The sequence below is a fragment of the Zootoca vivipara genome, chromosome 17 (assembly GCF_963506605.1).
Source record: "Zootoca vivipara chromosome 17, rZooViv1.1, whole genome shotgun sequence".
NCBI classification, from domain to species: domain Eukaryota; kingdom Metazoa; phylum Chordata; class Lepidosauria; order Squamata; family Lacertidae; genus Zootoca; species Zootoca vivipara.
In genome coordinates this window covers 38,648,951-38,666,055 of record NC_083292.1, presented here as the reverse complement: position 1 = coordinate 38,666,055, position 17,105 = coordinate 38,648,951, and the positions used below count along the sequence as shown (strand labels likewise).

General features: G+C 47.8%; 1 protein-coding gene across 2 annotated transcripts in view; it reads right to left on the bottom strand.

The window, feature by feature from the left end:
* SEMA6C (semaphorin 6C) overlaps positions 1 to 16,809 on the bottom strand; it is a 107,781-nt gene extending 90,972 nt beyond the window's left edge. For both annotated transcript variants that reach the window (XM_060269548.1, XM_060269549.1), the window contains exon 1: positions 16,508 to 16,809. The gene's annotated coding sequence lies outside the window, so the exon portion shown is untranslated. The remainder of the gene's footprint in view (positions 1 to 16,507) is intronic.
* Between the last annotated feature and the right edge of the window lie 296 nt (positions 16,810 to 17,105).

Sequence of the window (17,105 nt, the reverse complement as noted above, 5' to 3'; positions counted from 1 at the left end):
TTTTAGGCCTTCAGCTGCTTTAAATTGTTTTGTGAACAGATTACAAATGGTTGCAACCAAGCCCAGTAACACAACCCCTGGGAACTGCCAGATAAGAGACTTGGGCTGAGATTCCTCCTTTTGTCCAGGGAGCAGAGTTACTCGCTCGGTCAGAAAGTGACCCTTACTGGCCTAACCAGACTGCCTTATCCCATTGCAAAGCAGGAGGATGCACCTCGGAAGGCAAAACCCAGCAAAAAACCTCGTCAGATAAAACCCGCAAGCAAGCCAGAGATGGCTGGGAACCGTACGTGCAAAAAACCACAACTTGAAAGGATTGCAGCTGCAACTTGTTAGGGATTAAAAAGATATAGTGGCAATTAACGTAAAGTAAACAGAAGCAGGAGCACGGAGGGTGCCCAGACAAGGACCGAAAAGAGATGGGTTCGAATGCCCCCTCCATCAAGAAGAGCTGCTGGATTTCCTTAGGCCTTGGGTCCTTTCCCACACGAAGGGCCGGTTTCTCTCTGGGAAAAGCTTTCGGAGGCCACATGCTGGCAGTGGGAGGAACTCAATGCAAAACAGGCGGAGCACTATTAAATTCACCTTTAAACTGACGTTGGCTAGTTTCTACACACTCCTCTCAACCCTACATCCAGCAACCCAGAGGCATCACAGAGTCCCCGAGGGCCAGAAAGAGAGTTTGGGAGGGCCACCTCCAGCTCTGAGGTTCCCCACCCCGGCACCATAAAGTTTCCCAATGGGAATTTCCCCAGAAAACCTCCATCCTCGATCCGTTGCTCAGCAGTCGAGCTGTGCATGAGGAAGATAACCTAGATTCAATCCCTGGGATCTCCAGTTAAGGAAATTCTGGGGTGTCGAGAATGGGGACGACCCTTCTCTGGCTGCTCCCCCCTGAGAACACGGAGCAGCTGCTGCCAGCCAGAGTAGGGAGGTGAGGCTATACAGACTGACTTAGGATAAGCAAGGGTGATGGATTCAACCCACTTCCCAAGAGGTCACAAGTCAGAGTCGGCGTCTTCCCCATCCCTCACCTTCCTCCATTTTTTTGCTTTTACAGGGGTGTCCTGCATGAGATGTGGGGTTTCAGTTACACACTGCCAACACACACACACACACACACACACACACAAATGCATTCCGTCCCCTCCCCTCAAAAGACAAAAGACGTCCCATCTGCGTGAAATAGGCACCAGCTAATTAATATGCACGGATGCGAATTGAGAAATAATCACTGTAATTTTGCCTGGAATACAATGCACCTCGCCACAGGGAAGGAGACTGCGGCCAGGTGACCTGAGGGCGCCAACTCAGCTGGCAGCCCAGGTGCGGAGAAATTGCGGGTGGGCAGCTGCAAGACGCCTACACCACCACCCACCCCAGTTTCCATTCTCAGGGTTCTTGATCCTTAAAGGGGGGTGTGGACGGGACAACTCTTCGGACAGAGCAGGGCTCCCAAGAGAGGGCTGTCCTGTAAAACAGGCATTCAAAGAGAGGACTGCCCAGTTGGGGGTGGGCAATATATCTCAAGGAAAAGGCTTAGCGGGATACAACAGTTCCACACACACACACACCCCTCCAAAAATGAATGAACATCCATTTGCATTATATTTGTACATTCTAATTTACAGGCAGGGATGGAAATTGAGAAACAATGCCTGCTATTTGAAAGGAAAAGGCAGCACGTCTTGCTACGGTGGGGAGGACAGAGCTCTGTTCTGCTGGGCAGGTGTAGACTGTGGAAGGGAAACTTTAATTAACAACAACAACAACAACAACAACAACTGGACTAGGACGAAGAAGACCTTCAACTAGTGGACTGTAAAGGAGAACACCCAGAGCTCAGTTCTGCTGGGTGGGTGTAGACGGTGGAAGGGAAACTTAATAATAATTAATATTAATATTAACAACAACAGGGCTAGGACTAAGAAGACCTTCAAGTAGAGGACTGTTGAGTAGCAAACCCAGGCAATGTGCAATGTCCTAACTGCGGGTGGGGTGTGGGGTGCGCAATCTTTTAACTCAGATAGGAGAGTCTTTCAAAGACAAGGTGCCTTCAAATACCGAAAGAGAACTTGATTTCGCAGAGGAGGACAAAGAGGAACCTTTTCCCAACTCCTGGCATTTCATCGCAGTTCTTCCGCATTAGGACTACAGATGGAGGAGAAATTTGCTTGCGTTTGCAATTTGAAGGTGATCCTACCTAACTTGTACATTTTGATACAATACGAGAACCAAAAATGCGGCCATTTGTTGACGCTTGCCCTCCTCTGAATTTTGCAATGCGGTTCCCCAATTTTTTTGGGGGGGGGAATGTTCACAGAATGTGCACACTAGGGTAAAGCATGCATACAAATGCATATTATTTGTGTCATATTGGGGGAAAGGGCAAAACTGTGAAGGTTGGGCACAGGAGCCAACTCCAAGGGGCCAAGTTCCCTTCAGCCGCCCTCCAATAAAATATTTGAGGGGGCTTGCTCCCCCCAGTTGATGGGTATTGCCATTCAAATGACCTCTTGCGATCGGTTCTGTGGGGCAGAGCTTACCTCTCACCGCAGTATTTAATTCAAGATGGCACCCCTGACGTTGGGTGAAATTGCATTCAAACGGCTGACAGTTCAGGTAAATTTGCACTAAGAGGTGGGTGAATTTCCATGAGGACTTTTTTTTAAAAAAAAGAAGTGTGTTGATGTGGATAAACGAGGAACAGAAATGAAGCGGTATGCTCCTCTCTAGCTAGTTCACAGTTGAAAAGAAGTGTGTGTGTGTGTGTGTGTGTGTGAGAGAGAGAGAGAGACAGACAGACAGACAGACAGACAGACAGACAGACAGACAGACAGAGACTGTGTGTGAATGAGAGAGAAGAGGGACAGACAGATGCAGCTATCTATTGATCACTCAATCAATCTTGTTTGTCTGAGAGAGAAAGAGACAATTTGTGTGTTTGAGAGAATCGGTGTGCGAGAGAGAGTTTTGTGAGTGAGTGAGATAGAGAGAAGGAACACAAGAGAAGCCATCACTCCTAGTTTCCCTGTCCTCATCCTATTGTGCTTCGAATAAAAAACACTCCCCAGAACCCGCCGGATGCTTTGTTGGCCTTGACGATGGAGGGCATTCCCCCCCCCCCACCGCGGCCTCCCAGCGTCCCAGGCAAGCTGTCCTGAGAGTCATGGGAAGGGCCGGAGGTTCGGCGGCTGAGTCTGACCCTGCCATACTTTCGTCCCGCTGCTGCGTCCTTCCCCAGGCCCTCCGGGGAGCTGCCGGCACAGAGCCTCCATCCCGAGGGGACCAGGCGCAGGACTTTTCTGGGAACTGCTGCGTCCCCAACAGCTGTTCCGGGAACCTCGGAGCTGCAAACTTTGCACCCTGCGCGCATCGGCACGTTCCAAAGTTTCCGAGTGTGGGAAAAATGGATCCCGGCATCTCCCAGGCAATCTGGGACACCTCGGGAGGAAAGCAGAGGGGGGTCTGTGCGTGCGTGTTTGCGTTTCTGGCACATAAAACCCGGCCAAATGTATATCACTGATCAGAGTTCAAAACACACACACACACACACACACACACACACACACACACACCCAGATCTGAAACGCAGAGGTCTGCTTGTTTATTGCTTCTTGGCTTCATGCATCCATTGCTCCGAGTCGTAGAATTCTAGAATTGTAGATTTGGAAGGGACCCAACGGGTCATCTAGCTCAACCCCCTGGTTTCGGTAAAAAGCAACTAAGTATCATTCACTTCATCACTCTATTTATCATCACTGTCGTTATATAATAAATAGATTCCTGCTTTAGTGAAGTGAATTAAAAGTAATAATGACAACTCTGGAATTAGAATCAATTCCAATCTTTAGTTTTTGATTCCTTCAATTCACTTGTTTCTAACACCCCCATCCATTTTGTCACCCTCGTGCTATGCACAGACCTGCAAAAATAGTCATTTTGCTGTGAATCGACCTACGGCCCTTTTGAGGGCAGAGTTTTCGTGGAAAAGCAGAAACACGGAGGTTCGGAGGGGACCCCCGAGGCCATCCAGTCGACCCCGCTCCTACCCAGTGCGTAAATTTTGCAACTCCAGCACCCTTGAGGAATTTTATCTTGAATCAACCACACATGCAGTCGCTGGGATTGCTAAGGTGGCGTGTTTGTGTAGGTACCTCACCACCCGATGTGCCCGACCCAACCACCTACATTTTATTCACAAAACCAGAGGTAAAAAATGAGGCTTCAAAGGGGCAGCTGAACTAGGCTGTTTCCGGCATGGATCAGGCCCTGCCTCCTGGCTGCTCCCTCCTCACAACGCCACACATCCAGAGGCCACTTGGAGCTGGAAGAATTGATGAGCAAGCCATCTAATTTTATTATTTTCCACATCGGAGGGGACACCAGCTATGCCCCCCCCAGTCTGTTTTCTACACCCAAGAACCAGAGAGGATTTTCTTTCTCCCTCGATGGTGGGAAGGAGCCTCCACACAGCCGGAGAGTCTGTTTTTATAGGAAGAGTTTAAGCACAGGCACAACATGGCCCTATAATAATCTCCTTTCCTTAAAGTTATACATGACCCATCTGGGAGGGAGTGGAAGGTGTGGGGAGACGTAGGGCCATAAAATATTCCCATAAAAAAAGGCATCGAGGGATCACTCAGCTTTCCTACGAAGGCTGGCGGGTAATTTCGGAGAAGGAAGTTGCCCAACCCCAGAATTGCCCAGAAGATTTTTGAGATTTAAAAACTATCCAACAAAAAGTAGCTATTGGGGGGGGGGCTGTTCCCAGGCCCAGGCAGGAAGTCAACAGTGGCCTATTCGGTGGTCCACAGAGACTTTATTTATTCATTTTTTTTAATGTGTACCGCTTTATAACAGCCCTCTCTAATCAGTTTATGAGGAACGCAAGGCAATGAATGGGAACTAAAATCAGTTAAAATCTGGGATGCGCCCAAGCAGGCCCCGAGTGCGGGAGCAGCCCGCTCCCCACCTCCGTTTGCCAAGCCTTTCAGCTTACCCAACCCGTCATAGCTGTGCTGAGGCCATAGATCAAAGAGTCATAGAGTTGGAAGGGACCCCGAGGGTCATCTAGTCCCACCCCCTGCAACGGAGGACTTATTTGCCCAGCACGGGTCTCGAACCCACAACCCTGGGATTAAGAGTCTCATCCTCTACCGACTATCATCCCGACTGTGGCCTGCGCCTCAGGCCCAGCGCTCTCCCTCTCCCCACAGCCGGTGTCCTCTTTAATTGGGAATTCAAGCCACGTGGCGGCGGCAGACGCCGATTCAATTTCTCCCCTCAGTCACCTTTTTAATAAAATTATGATGAACAATCCGAGGCCTTAAAATAGAAAGCAAGGAAGGAGAGGGAGAGGGGAGAAAGAGGGGCCTTCTTTTTCACCAAACCGTTCCACAGTATTTCTTTTGGGGGGGAAAGCGGAAAAGAAATACCCTTCGATTCCACCCCTTCCCCTATCACAGCAGACTAACTCTGCAAAGGCTAAGGAGAGGTGAAACATTGAGGGGAGAGAGCAATTGCCAGCAGAGAAAGGCCACCCCCCACTTTAAAATAAGAATAAGAATAATAAAACCTTCCTACTAAGCTTCACTTTGCCGTTGGCTCATTCTCCTCTTCCCGGTGGGATATTCGTCTGGCTTGATTAGCAATTAACGATGCAGAAATCAGCTGTCACTCGTTAACAGCGCAACTGGAACGAGCCAGTTGAGATGTTCCCTTCTGCACACCAGCTTATTTATAATTTTTTTTAATTAAAAAAATGGCTTCCACACTGAGCCTTGCTGTCATCGAACACCACCCCCCTCCCCTCCTGCTGCCTGCACCCACAAATTGGGCCATGATCCGAACTCAGGATCCTTACTCCCAAGAAAGGTGTTGGGGTTGGAGAACAACTCTGTTCCCGAGTGACCCTGGAACATGCGCAGAGGGGAGGCGGGCCAAGATGACTGAGGCTCTGGAAACCAAGCCTGATGAGGAATGGTTGAGGGACGGAGGGATGCTTAGCCTGGAGAAGAGAAGACTGAGGGGTGATAAGATGGCCATCTTCAAATATCTTGAGGGCTGCCGCATGGAAGATGGAGCAAGCTTGTTTCCTCCGGCTCCAGAGGGTAGGACTCGAACCCAGGTTACAAGAAAGGAGATTCCAGCTAAAGATCAGGAAGAACTTTCTGAGGGACGGTAAGAGCTGTTTGACAGTGGTGGTTGACTAACATTCTTGGAGGTTTTCAAGCAGAGGTTGGATGGCCATCTGTCATGGATGCTTTAGCTGAGATTCCTGCATTGCTGGGGGTTGGAATAGATGACCGCTGAGACCCCTTTCAACTCTATAGTTCTGTGATTCTATGACCCGATCCTCAGAGCTGCTTTTGAGATAGAAGAGGGCCTTTGGAAGCTCAGCAGTTGTGGCATAGGAGAGAGCCTTCTCTGTGGCAGCCCCTAAGTTGTATTCATTTTACAGCTTTCGATGAATGCTGAAGACTCACCTCTTTGACCCCTGAGATATGTGTTTTTAGGACACCACCCTGTTCTCAGGGCTGTAAGTGGTTTCAAACAGTTTTTTAATGTTAGGTTAAATGGCCATGACACTCCCTTGGACCTCAGGTTGAAGGATGGGTAATAAATCAAAATAATAAATAATAATCTTGCTCCACCCACTTAGTCTCTGGCATCACCCACATGTGGCCCCCGGAAGGTTGACCAGAACGGAATGTGGCCCAAAGATTCCCTGACCTAAGAGGATCGCAGTGAGGCACCACACAGTCAGAGATGTAATAATAATAATAATAATAATAATAATAATAATAATAATAATAATAATAATGGGTTTGGGGCGCCTTTAACGCCAGCAGGAGATCTTGTGTGGACTGCAGCCTACTTCAGCACATATTGGGAAGCAGATTCTCAATGATTACTTGAGCTGCGAATGGAGAGATCAGAAGGAAAAGGAAATGCAGAACAGCAGAGACAGAGATAATTACATAACGAACAGCAATATTTCACTGCTGCTTCAATATTCAAAAGCTGGTCGGCATTTTAGTTTCCCAGGGTACTCTGCAAATTTCCTTAAAGTGGCCACCCTGGAGCAAAGGAACTTCAAAGAGGGGCTGCCGAGTGAAACTGCTGAATTATAACGCACCCAGAGGTTTGGTGTGATCATTTATGGCCTGAGCGGAGAATGAAGTGTTCTTAGCGTGTTACCTGGGTCAGTTGGCTTACCAAAGCCAGGATGTCTGCATTTTGTTGTTTAGTCGTTTAGTCGTGTCCGACTCTTCGTGACCCCATGGACCATAGCACGCCAGGCACTCCTGTCTTGCACTGCCTCCCGTAGTTTGGTCAAATGATGTCTGCATTATCAACAACTTTTTTGGTTACGTTTGCATTTCTCTGCTTGTTCCCTCTGACCTCGTTGTTCTACAACCTTCCATGCCTCTACTTCAGACCTGTCACTCAAGATCATGCTCCATGCATCTGAAAAGGGCTGTGATCCACACAAAAATTATGAATTTGTTGGGGCTGCGTTCAATGTTAGTCCTGCGGACCCATTGAAAGACGTTCCCAAGGTTCATTAAACTTCGGTTCATTCATTTACCGATAAGTCAACTTCTGTGAGCCAGCGTCATATAGTGGTTAGAGTGTTGGACATGGGAAAGACGAGGGTTCAAATCCCCACTCGGCCATGTGGCTTTGGGGCAGTCACTGCCTGCCTCACCCTCGCCAACATTGCAGGATTGTTGTGGGCATTAAACGAGGGCAGGGAATTCTTTAAAAAGGGGGTAGTTTAATGCATATCTTTTAAGCTTTGTGTATAGATCTTTACATTAGTATAACTTTTAAAAGTCACTTGTAATAAGATGAAAAGGTTTAAAATCAGAATTATTAATTATATAAGGTTTTAAGGATGTGTGTGAATAAGTTCTAACCAATGAAACCACGAGGGGGAGTGGAGGGAAGTCAAGTAAAAATTATGGTTTAAAAAATTGGTTATAGGTAGGTAGCCGTGTTGGTCTGGGTCGAAGTAAAATAAAAAAATTCCTTCAGTAGCACCTTAAAGACCAACTAAGTTTTTATTTTGGTATGAGCTTTCGTGTGCATGCACACTTCTTCAGATACAGTGAAATAGAAGTTTAAAAATTGGTTTAAAAAATTGTTGGTGATGTTTTCGTGTTTTTTGTTTTTGGAAAATTAATAAAAATGTTTTAAAAAAACAAAACCCGAGGGCAGGAAGAACCAGGCACATCACTTAGCGCTCCTTGGGGGAAAGGTAGGATAGAAATTCAATACAGTCGTACTGTACCTTGGTTTGCGAACGCCTTGTGAGTCGAACGTTTTGGCTCCCAAACGCCGCATACCTGGAAGTGAGTGTTCCAGTTGGCGAATGTTCTTTGGAACGCGAATGCTGGTTCCGCGGCTTCCAATTGGCTGGAGGAGCTTCCTGCAGCCAATCGTAAGCCGCACTTTGGCTTCTGAACTTTTTGGAAGTCGAACGGACTTCCGGAACGGATTCCATTCAAGTTCCAAGGTACGACTGTAAGTCAATGTTGAGTCCAAATTGGTTGGAGACAAGTGATTTTATTAACCGACCCCTTCTGGAAATCGGAACATCAAAGGTCTCCCCCCAAACTGCAGGACTCAAGACATCGAGATATTTGATCCCAGTTCCCTGTAAGGGAATCTCCACATGGTAACAAAAGCAAGCAGACACCAATGTACTGGAGACCTCCCAAATTTCGACAGAGGCGAAAAATGATGATCGGAGAGGTTCTAACAGCTTTCCAAAACTCAACTCAAGTTTGATCGATTCCCTGACTTTCTGCTCCCCCAACCGCCAGCTGCCCATCCTCGGTCTTTGGGCCCCTCCTTGTCCTCCTGCCTGAAATCTATATAAGCAACATCAATTGTTGCAGAAATTATTAACCTTGCAGCTCGTTCAACGCATATCGATCCGTAAGCTTGTTCAATGCAGCCTTAATGCTATGAGAAAAAGGCACTGGGATTTCCCATCCATTCAAAACCCAGGACTTAATTCACGCCCCAGGTGCGGTTCATGAATCTTCGATGCTCAAGCTTAACCCTGGCCCATCCAGAGATTAAAAGAAGAGGAGGGTCCCTGAGAAAGTGCAGAGTGCACTTCCGCTGGAAAACTGGGAAGAGTCCGCACACATGCGGAATTGGGGGAGCGGCCCTCAGGAGGACCTAAAAGCCTGAGAAACAGAGAGAGAACAGGGTTCAAATCCCTGCTCAGCCATGAAGTTTTTTCCCCTGGGTGTGACCTTCGGCTAGTCGTAAACTCTCTCACCTACCTGACAGGGTTGTTGTGGGAAATAAGAGAGGAGGGAGAGATGAACCATGGATGAAAAGGCAGGATGTAAATGCAACAAATAAATAAATTATCCCATTTTTGTTTTTGTTTTTTCAAGGAACTACGCAATTAAAGCACGCTTTTAAAACTGTTGCACCGCGTACGAAATGTTATCGCCGTGCTCACAGCCCTGATCTTACTCTTTTCCGCACTGATCCTGGGCGAAAGGGATTTCGAAAATAAATAAATAAAGGAGCGAGCCGCCAAAACGCCAGCGTTATCCCCAAATTAATCGCGGGAGCGGATAGTGAGCCAGCAGCAGCGAAAGCCCCCCACGGCATCTCGGCGTCGCTTGACAGAACGAGGGCAATGGACCCTTCAGATTAAGTGAGGAGCAACAGCCCTCCCCCCCAAATGCTCTGCAGAAACCAAGGCGATTAAATTCCCCTCCCGCCCAAATCCCTGCTATGAAACATTCCAGGGGAAAGCTCCCTTAAGTAACCTTTCAAAACTTTAAAACTGGGAGGTTGGGGGGGGGATCCTATGGCAAGCATGCTCAGTGGGCAGCAACCTCCTTTAGGGGGCTATAGGGTCATCATTCCTGATGTACAAACTACAGCTAAGGCAGGCTAGGGAAGAAAATGGACAACAAATAGGATTTTTAAAATAATAATAAAAACCAACAACTTTCCAGCTAGTTTTTCCGAGCATGCTGCTAACAGGAAACAAGAGGGATGTTTTCACAAAACTTGCCCATACAAATTGTATGTATCTGTGGGTTGTGTGTATAGGGGGCTGTGCCCTTGCTCAATCTGTTCACCAGGCTTCCTGCCATCCCCCCACCCCATTAACCCCCAGAGTTTCCCCTTCCCACCCCATGCAATTCCCTAAGCTTGCTTTCCAACTTCCCCACCCCATTGCTTCATGCAAATCTGGGACTGTGATGCAGCACTGCCTATCCTCCAATGGGGGTTGCGCGACGACAGCCTTCCGTTTTTATGTATATAGGAAGATAGATCGATAGCCATAGGAAGCAACTTGGGGGAGCGGTGCCTCGATTTTTTTTTTCATTCGTAATTAACTCCCCCTCTCCTAGCAATCCTCCTGCACTTTAAGCAGGCAAAATTCAACAGGTGCGGTTTTGCTCGCAAGGGAAAAGCTTCACCCACAGGATTTCTTTGGAGGGGAACTATATTGGTGGGAAAGTATGCAAGCATCCAGATCAAACTGCACTCTTTGTCATCGCTCCCCCTGTTTCCACTTGGCACCCCACCCCTGGAAGGAGGAGAGAAACTGGAGGTTAACCGTCTGGAACTGGGACCCCACCCCTGGCAAAATACACCTCTCAAAATACAGCTAAAGTTGGTAGAGCTTGAGACTCTTGATCTCAGGATCCTGGCAAGCCTCATATTGGGCAAAAGATTTCTCCTCGCAGTGGGTTGGACTAGCAGTGGTGTCCAAACTTTTTTCAAAGAGGGCCAGATTTGATGAAGTGAAGGACTGTGAGGGCTGACCAAAGCCGTTGAGCTTTTTTTAGGATTGAAGTTGTTGACGTTTTTTAAGGATTTTACCCCAGGAAATCAACTGCCACAGGGGCCGTTAAACCGACTGGTGGGCCAGATTAGGCCCCTGAAACAGACTTTGGACATGACCCTCATGGCCCCTTCCAACTCTACAGTTCTATAATAATAATAATAATAATAATAATAATAATAATAATAATAATTTTATTCATACCCCGCCCTCCCCAGTCAAAACCAGGCTCAGGGCGGCTAACACCAATAAAATTACAACAAAACATAAAAAGCAATTAATTAAAATACAGATTAAAATACAATATTAAAATTTAAAATGCAGCCTCATTTCAAGTAGTCCATAAATCCAAGCCATGAGGGAGGAAAACACAGGGGTCAGACTAAGTCCAACCCAAAGGCCAGGCGGAACAGCTCTGTCTAGGACTCTATGATCCCCTGATTAAAATAACTAAGTAAAGGTGAAGCTTCATGGATTACCACAGTTTACTAGAGCAGAAGCCGAGAGCTTTGAGTTTTATTTACTTAAATTAAATTTGGGGCTGCTTGATTGTAAGAAAACCTCTAAGCGGTTTGCAAGAAAACCTCTCTGGAGGCCATCACAATGGCCCTACTCAGAGGTGACCCACTTAAATAATCAAAAGTGTAACTCTTGGGAACATTGATTTCAGTGGGTGGTTTCCAACTAAGTTCTGCTTAGTGTGAACCTATTGATAAGGATGGATCTACGTTAGTCATGTTAGTCAATAGGTCTTCTGAGCCAGTGGGTTTGCTTTGAATAGAATTTCGTTGTAAATCCCCTTGGGTGAAAATCACAGTCTCCCAGCCTAAACTACCCTGCAGGGTTGTTGTACGGCTGGAGCGTGAACACTTACAAAAGGGGTTGATTCCCTGTTAACCTTTTATGAAATCAAAACCGAAAGTGAGGAATTCACTTTCAAGCATAAAAATCTTTGAGTTTATCTACTGCTCTTTCAAACACGCAGAACATTCCCTTATTCCCATTGACAGCCTTACAAACACACCCCTGCAAGGTAGGCCTGCGCTGTTTCAATGCATTTGCTCAACAGGTTAAAAACAAACATGTACCACCAACCCCCCAAACACACTTCCCAGGGTGTCCACACCGCCAAGATTTAAGATGAAGAGACAATAGACAACTTGAATCAATAAAAACGACAACATAGTGCCCCCCTCCAAAGTTCTTAAAATCTCAGTAAAGTAACAAAACAGCTCCATAGAATCCTAGAATTGCAAGGGACCACAAGGATCATCTAGTCCAACCCCCTGTGATGCAGGAATCTTTTGCCCAACATGGGGCTCAAACTCACAACCCTGAGATCAAGAATCTCATGATTTACCAAGCATGAGCTATCGCCCATCAACAACCAGTAAAACAAGTTATTAAAAAGCAGAACCACAAAATGTGGAGCAGAACAAAAACAAGCCTTTAGGGTTCTCCTGAACGCCCATGCAGAGGAGGCCCACACACTTTCCTCCTTTCTAGGGAAGATATTGAAAGCCACAGGAGGCCACCACAGAGAAGTCCCTGTTTTATTTCCCTATGAACGAGAGCCTGTGATGAGGTCTTTGGCAGAGGCAACGGTTGGACCCAGGAGCTGCAGGCAAGGCTAGTCCTACTCAGAAAACTCCAGTGGCTCCCCAACTTTTGGGGGCCACTTCCCCCTTGGTGCCATAAACTCATCCCCGGGGCCCCTTACCCTATAAAAAGCAGTATTTGTTGCATGTTGCTTTGGGCTGCCTTGGGCAAGCTTAAGCAATGTACAAATTTAATTAAATAATAATAATTCGGAATAGCAGTTTGGACGACTCACTAGGTAAGATAACAACACAATGAAATTCAGAACAATTAACCGCACATTTGTTCAAAATCCAATTAAAACGATTTAGCTTAGTTCAACAGAACTGATGAATTCGATCCAGTCACCAGCTTCTCAAAGTCTGATAGTCATTTAGCAGGAATTCTTCAATGCCACATTTAGTAACTGCTGTACTTCAATGCGCGGTAAATTCTTAAAGCGATAGATAGGCTTGATGGAGAAATACCAGTTTCCGCTATGTCTGGTTTAAGGCCACATAGCAGGAGACTTGAATCACCCCCTCCAGTTGCCCTGCCTCTGAGTGCCCCCCTAAATTATCCCACTGCCCCCCACTGGGACTGATCGCTCCGGGAACCATTGAAACAGGCCCATCAAAATCAATGGGCATCACCAACTTGGGTTTCTTCATTTCAATGGGTCTACTTAGAGTGAAACCTATTTGGCGACAACCCCTGGGCCATCCGATCAGTCCTAGGGGGCTAGGCCTGTGATTGTACCCTCTGCCAAAGGGCTGAGACCCCTCCCCCATTTCTCCCACAACTGCCCATGTACACAAACACCCGCCCAGTTTATAACTTCTCTGACAATTGAGAGAGTGCAAATCCGACACACACAAAATCCCAAACCACTTGCCGATATGACCTTACAAACCTTTCCAGACATTGCCACAGAAAAGACACTCTGCCCGTGCTCAGAGACACTGCCTTGGCTGGTGTTTCCTGTACAGTGGAACCTCGGTTTATGAACACCTCGGTTTATGAATTTTCGGTTTACAAACGCCGCGGACCCATCTGGAACGGATTAATTCACTTTCCAATACTTTCAATGGGAAAGTTCGCTTCAGTTTATGAACGCTTCAGTTTATGAACAGACTTCCGGAACCAATTGTGTTCATAAACCGAGGTACCACTGTATTTCTGGGGCTGAATGAGGTCTGTGGCAGAGGGCTAGGAATTGGGTTCTAACTAAAGTTCAAAGCAAACCCCTATGCTGTCTTATAACACTATCATCATCATCATCATTATTTATTATTTATACCCCGCCCATCTGTCTGGGCTTCCCCAGCCACTCTGGGCAGCTCCCAACAGAACATTTAAAACTTCCCTAAACAGAGCTGCCTTCAGATGTCTTCTAAAAGTCAGATAGTTGACATCTGATGGAAGGGCATTCCACAGGGCGGGTGCCGCCACCGAGAAGGCCCTCTGCCTGGTTCCCTGTAACTTGGCTTCTCTCAGTGAGGGAACTGCCAGAAGGCCCTCGGAGCTGGATCTCAGTATCCAGGCTGGACGATGGGGGTGGAGACGCACCTTCAGGTATAGATTACTATTATTCCTCAGGAGCAAAGTTTCTGGAAAGCTACAACTATTGCCATTCATTTCGCACGGGGAGATGGAGTATCAGTGGCTGTACAGATGTTGATGGGCTGGCTCAGGGATGATGGTGGGGGTTGGAATCCGCCAACATCTGGAGGCACAGGCCACAGGTGCCTCCCCATCCTTGGGACATGCCCGCGGGGTAGGCCCATCTCAGTGTATTCCACTCTCCCCACCTGGAATTAACACACCATCTCAGCCCTCAGTTGCCATCTCTGTCGCAAGGACCAGGTGTGAATGAATGGGGTTCTGGAAGGGATGGGAATCTCCAGCTCAGAAGACAATCCTAATGAGGGCGTGCTCAAAAGTCAGCCCAACACAGAGTTTGGCAAGGTTTGTGCACATCAGAAGAGCCCCATATCAGCAACAGGTAAAGGAGCCCCCCCCTCCTCCAGCAGCCTGTCCTCCCAGTGGCCAAGCAGAGGCCCACAGAATCGTAGAGCTGGAAGGGATCCCATTGGTCATCTAGTCCAACCCCCTGCAATAGGAACCGCACAAGCAGGACATGAGTGCAAGAGCAGCACCCTCTCCACTGGTAAATCCCAGCAACTGGTATCATTCAAAGGTCTTTCCCGCTGACTTCTACAGAGTCCATCTAGCTCAGCATTGCCTGCACCGACCGGCAGCAGCTCTCCAGGATTGCAAGCATTTCCCAGTCCTACCTGGTGCTGCAAATCACAGGAGTGGGAGAAGAGTTCTCTTGAACTCAGGTCCGGCTGGGGGGCTTCCCATTGAGGCATCTTTTAGAATTTTAGAAGACATCTGAAGGCAGCCCTGCTTAGGGAAGTTTTTAATGTTTGAAGTTTTATTTTGTTTTTAATGTTCTGTTGAAAGACGCCCAGAGTGGCTGGGGAAACCCAGCCAGATGGGCGGGGTAGAAATAATAATTTATTTATTTATTAATCAATCAATCATCTGGTTGGCCACTGGGAGAACAGGAGGCTGGAGAAGCCCCCCCTCCACTTTGTCCTGATCCAGATACTTCAACTCAACTCAGAGGACACCCATCAAAATTAAAACTCAATTCTTTCCACAACATTTATACTGTATTCCGCTCCATTGCATTAAAAAAACCAAACACCAACCTCATCTAAGCATTTACAAACAAAAGATGAACCAAAGTTTGCCAAGTCTATTTACTGCGAAAGGTCTACTCAGAGTAGGGCTAGCATTGGATTCAACCCTTTGTGTCTTCCCCCAACACACACACTTTTTTTTGGATCCTGGCAGTCCCAGAAGTCAGCTGAGCCTACTTTGTCCAAGATCAATGCCACAAAAAGAGTTTCAGAGCTGGCTCCTCTGACTCTGCCTCCTCCCCCTCTCCCTCTCCGAGTACGAAGGGAGCTCAGTTACAATTCTCCAGCTGTGTGAGTTTTGGCTTCACTTAATTGTTTCAAAACAAGAGTTTTTTTGGCCACAGGATGGGAGCCCTGGAACTCCAGCCAACTCCACACACACACTTTTTCTCTCTGTGTTGCTTGCTCCCTTAAGCGCGCGCGCACACACACACACCAAAATAATAGCCTGATTATTTGGGGAGGAAAGGAGAGTCCGGTTGGAAAACAAGCTCGTGGCTTGATCCGTTGAAAGTAAACCGAAGTCACCCAAGACAAGAGACATAATTCGAGGATCCCAGCTCCTGCCCGTAACCACCACCACACTTCCTCCTCCCTGCCTTTCTCGGAGAAGTTTCCTTCCAAGCCAAGAGCAACAAAGGAGCCGAAAGCCAAAGCAACAGGACTGGAAGTTCACCAGGTATAATTTCGCCGTCAGCAGCAGTTCTGGGCGAAATTGACTTAGAGGCGCTTTGGGTTCGAAACAGTGGCGCAAGCTGGGCGAAGGAGTCGTGCAAATAGAATATTAACAGAAACACAAATAGAATGCAATACAAATTCGTGTGTATTTATACGATTTACGATTTTGTATGCGATTTTGGCTTATCACCCAACCAGTTACTGGTTACTATTACGGACACTGCAATTGAGCTCTGATGGTTTTTGTTTTGTTTTTTGAAAAGCGACGCTTGTTGTCCTCCTTGTTAAACATCTAATGCAAATTATTATTATTTTAAAAAGTGCGTGCGTTTATTTATTTATTTATTTAAAATGGGGGTGGTCAATAAAATCGACCAGCTTCTAAAGTTGAAACTGAGGAGGGTTCTGTTTCGCGATCCACGGAGTGGATCGGAACTGACGCGCAAAGAGAGGGCGCGCGCTGGTTTGGAGGAAGAATGGTTTGTTGTATTTTAGGAAGGGTGAAGGGGGGGTGAGTTTTTCTTTTCTTTTTGGGGTGACTAGATGAAAGCCACCCCGCGCGCCAGCCGCCGCCGCCGCCGCCGCAGCGAAAAGACCATCGCCAGAGCGCGCTTGGCAGTGCAAGCCCGAAGCGCATCCTCGCCAAAGCAATGCCACCCCCCCTCCCCGAAAGAAAGAAATAAGGAGGGAGATGTTGCTTTACCTTGGGAATCCAGGAGCTCCTTTTCTCGCCTCTGCAGAGGAGGAGGGATGGGGCGAACCGTCCGAGGGAAGGAGGGAGGGAAGAAAGAGAGTGGTTCTGAAAAGGCAGAGCCAGTACAAAAAAAAATAAAAATAAAAAATAAGGATCAATCTGGTGCAAGATTCTCTGCGCGCCTGGAGAGGACTTAAAGAATTAGATGGCTTGCATGGAGCTCCGATGGCTGAGCTGGAGGAAGGAAAGGCATAAGGCAGGGGTGGGGGGAGAGAGGGGAAAAAAGAGGTGGAGAGACGGCGAGAAAGCTTACAAACAAAGCCCCTGGCAAGGCACAGGCTCGTAACTCAACGCCCCAGCGCAGGCCGGCCCGCCCCTTGCAGCAGGGCGCGCCAATCTGCGCCGGGCGCCCTTGCGCGCAGCTCCGCCTCGCCTCGCCCGGCCCGGCCAGGCCCGCCTTCGCCTCCCTCCGCGGCCGCCGCGAAAGCCAGGATCGGGGCCTCCGGCGGCAGGAGGCAGGACCTGGGCACGGGGAGCAAGAGGGTCCGGGTGACCTTCAGGTTCCTCCGGATACCAGGGCGGTGAGGGAGAGGAGGGCGCAGGATGA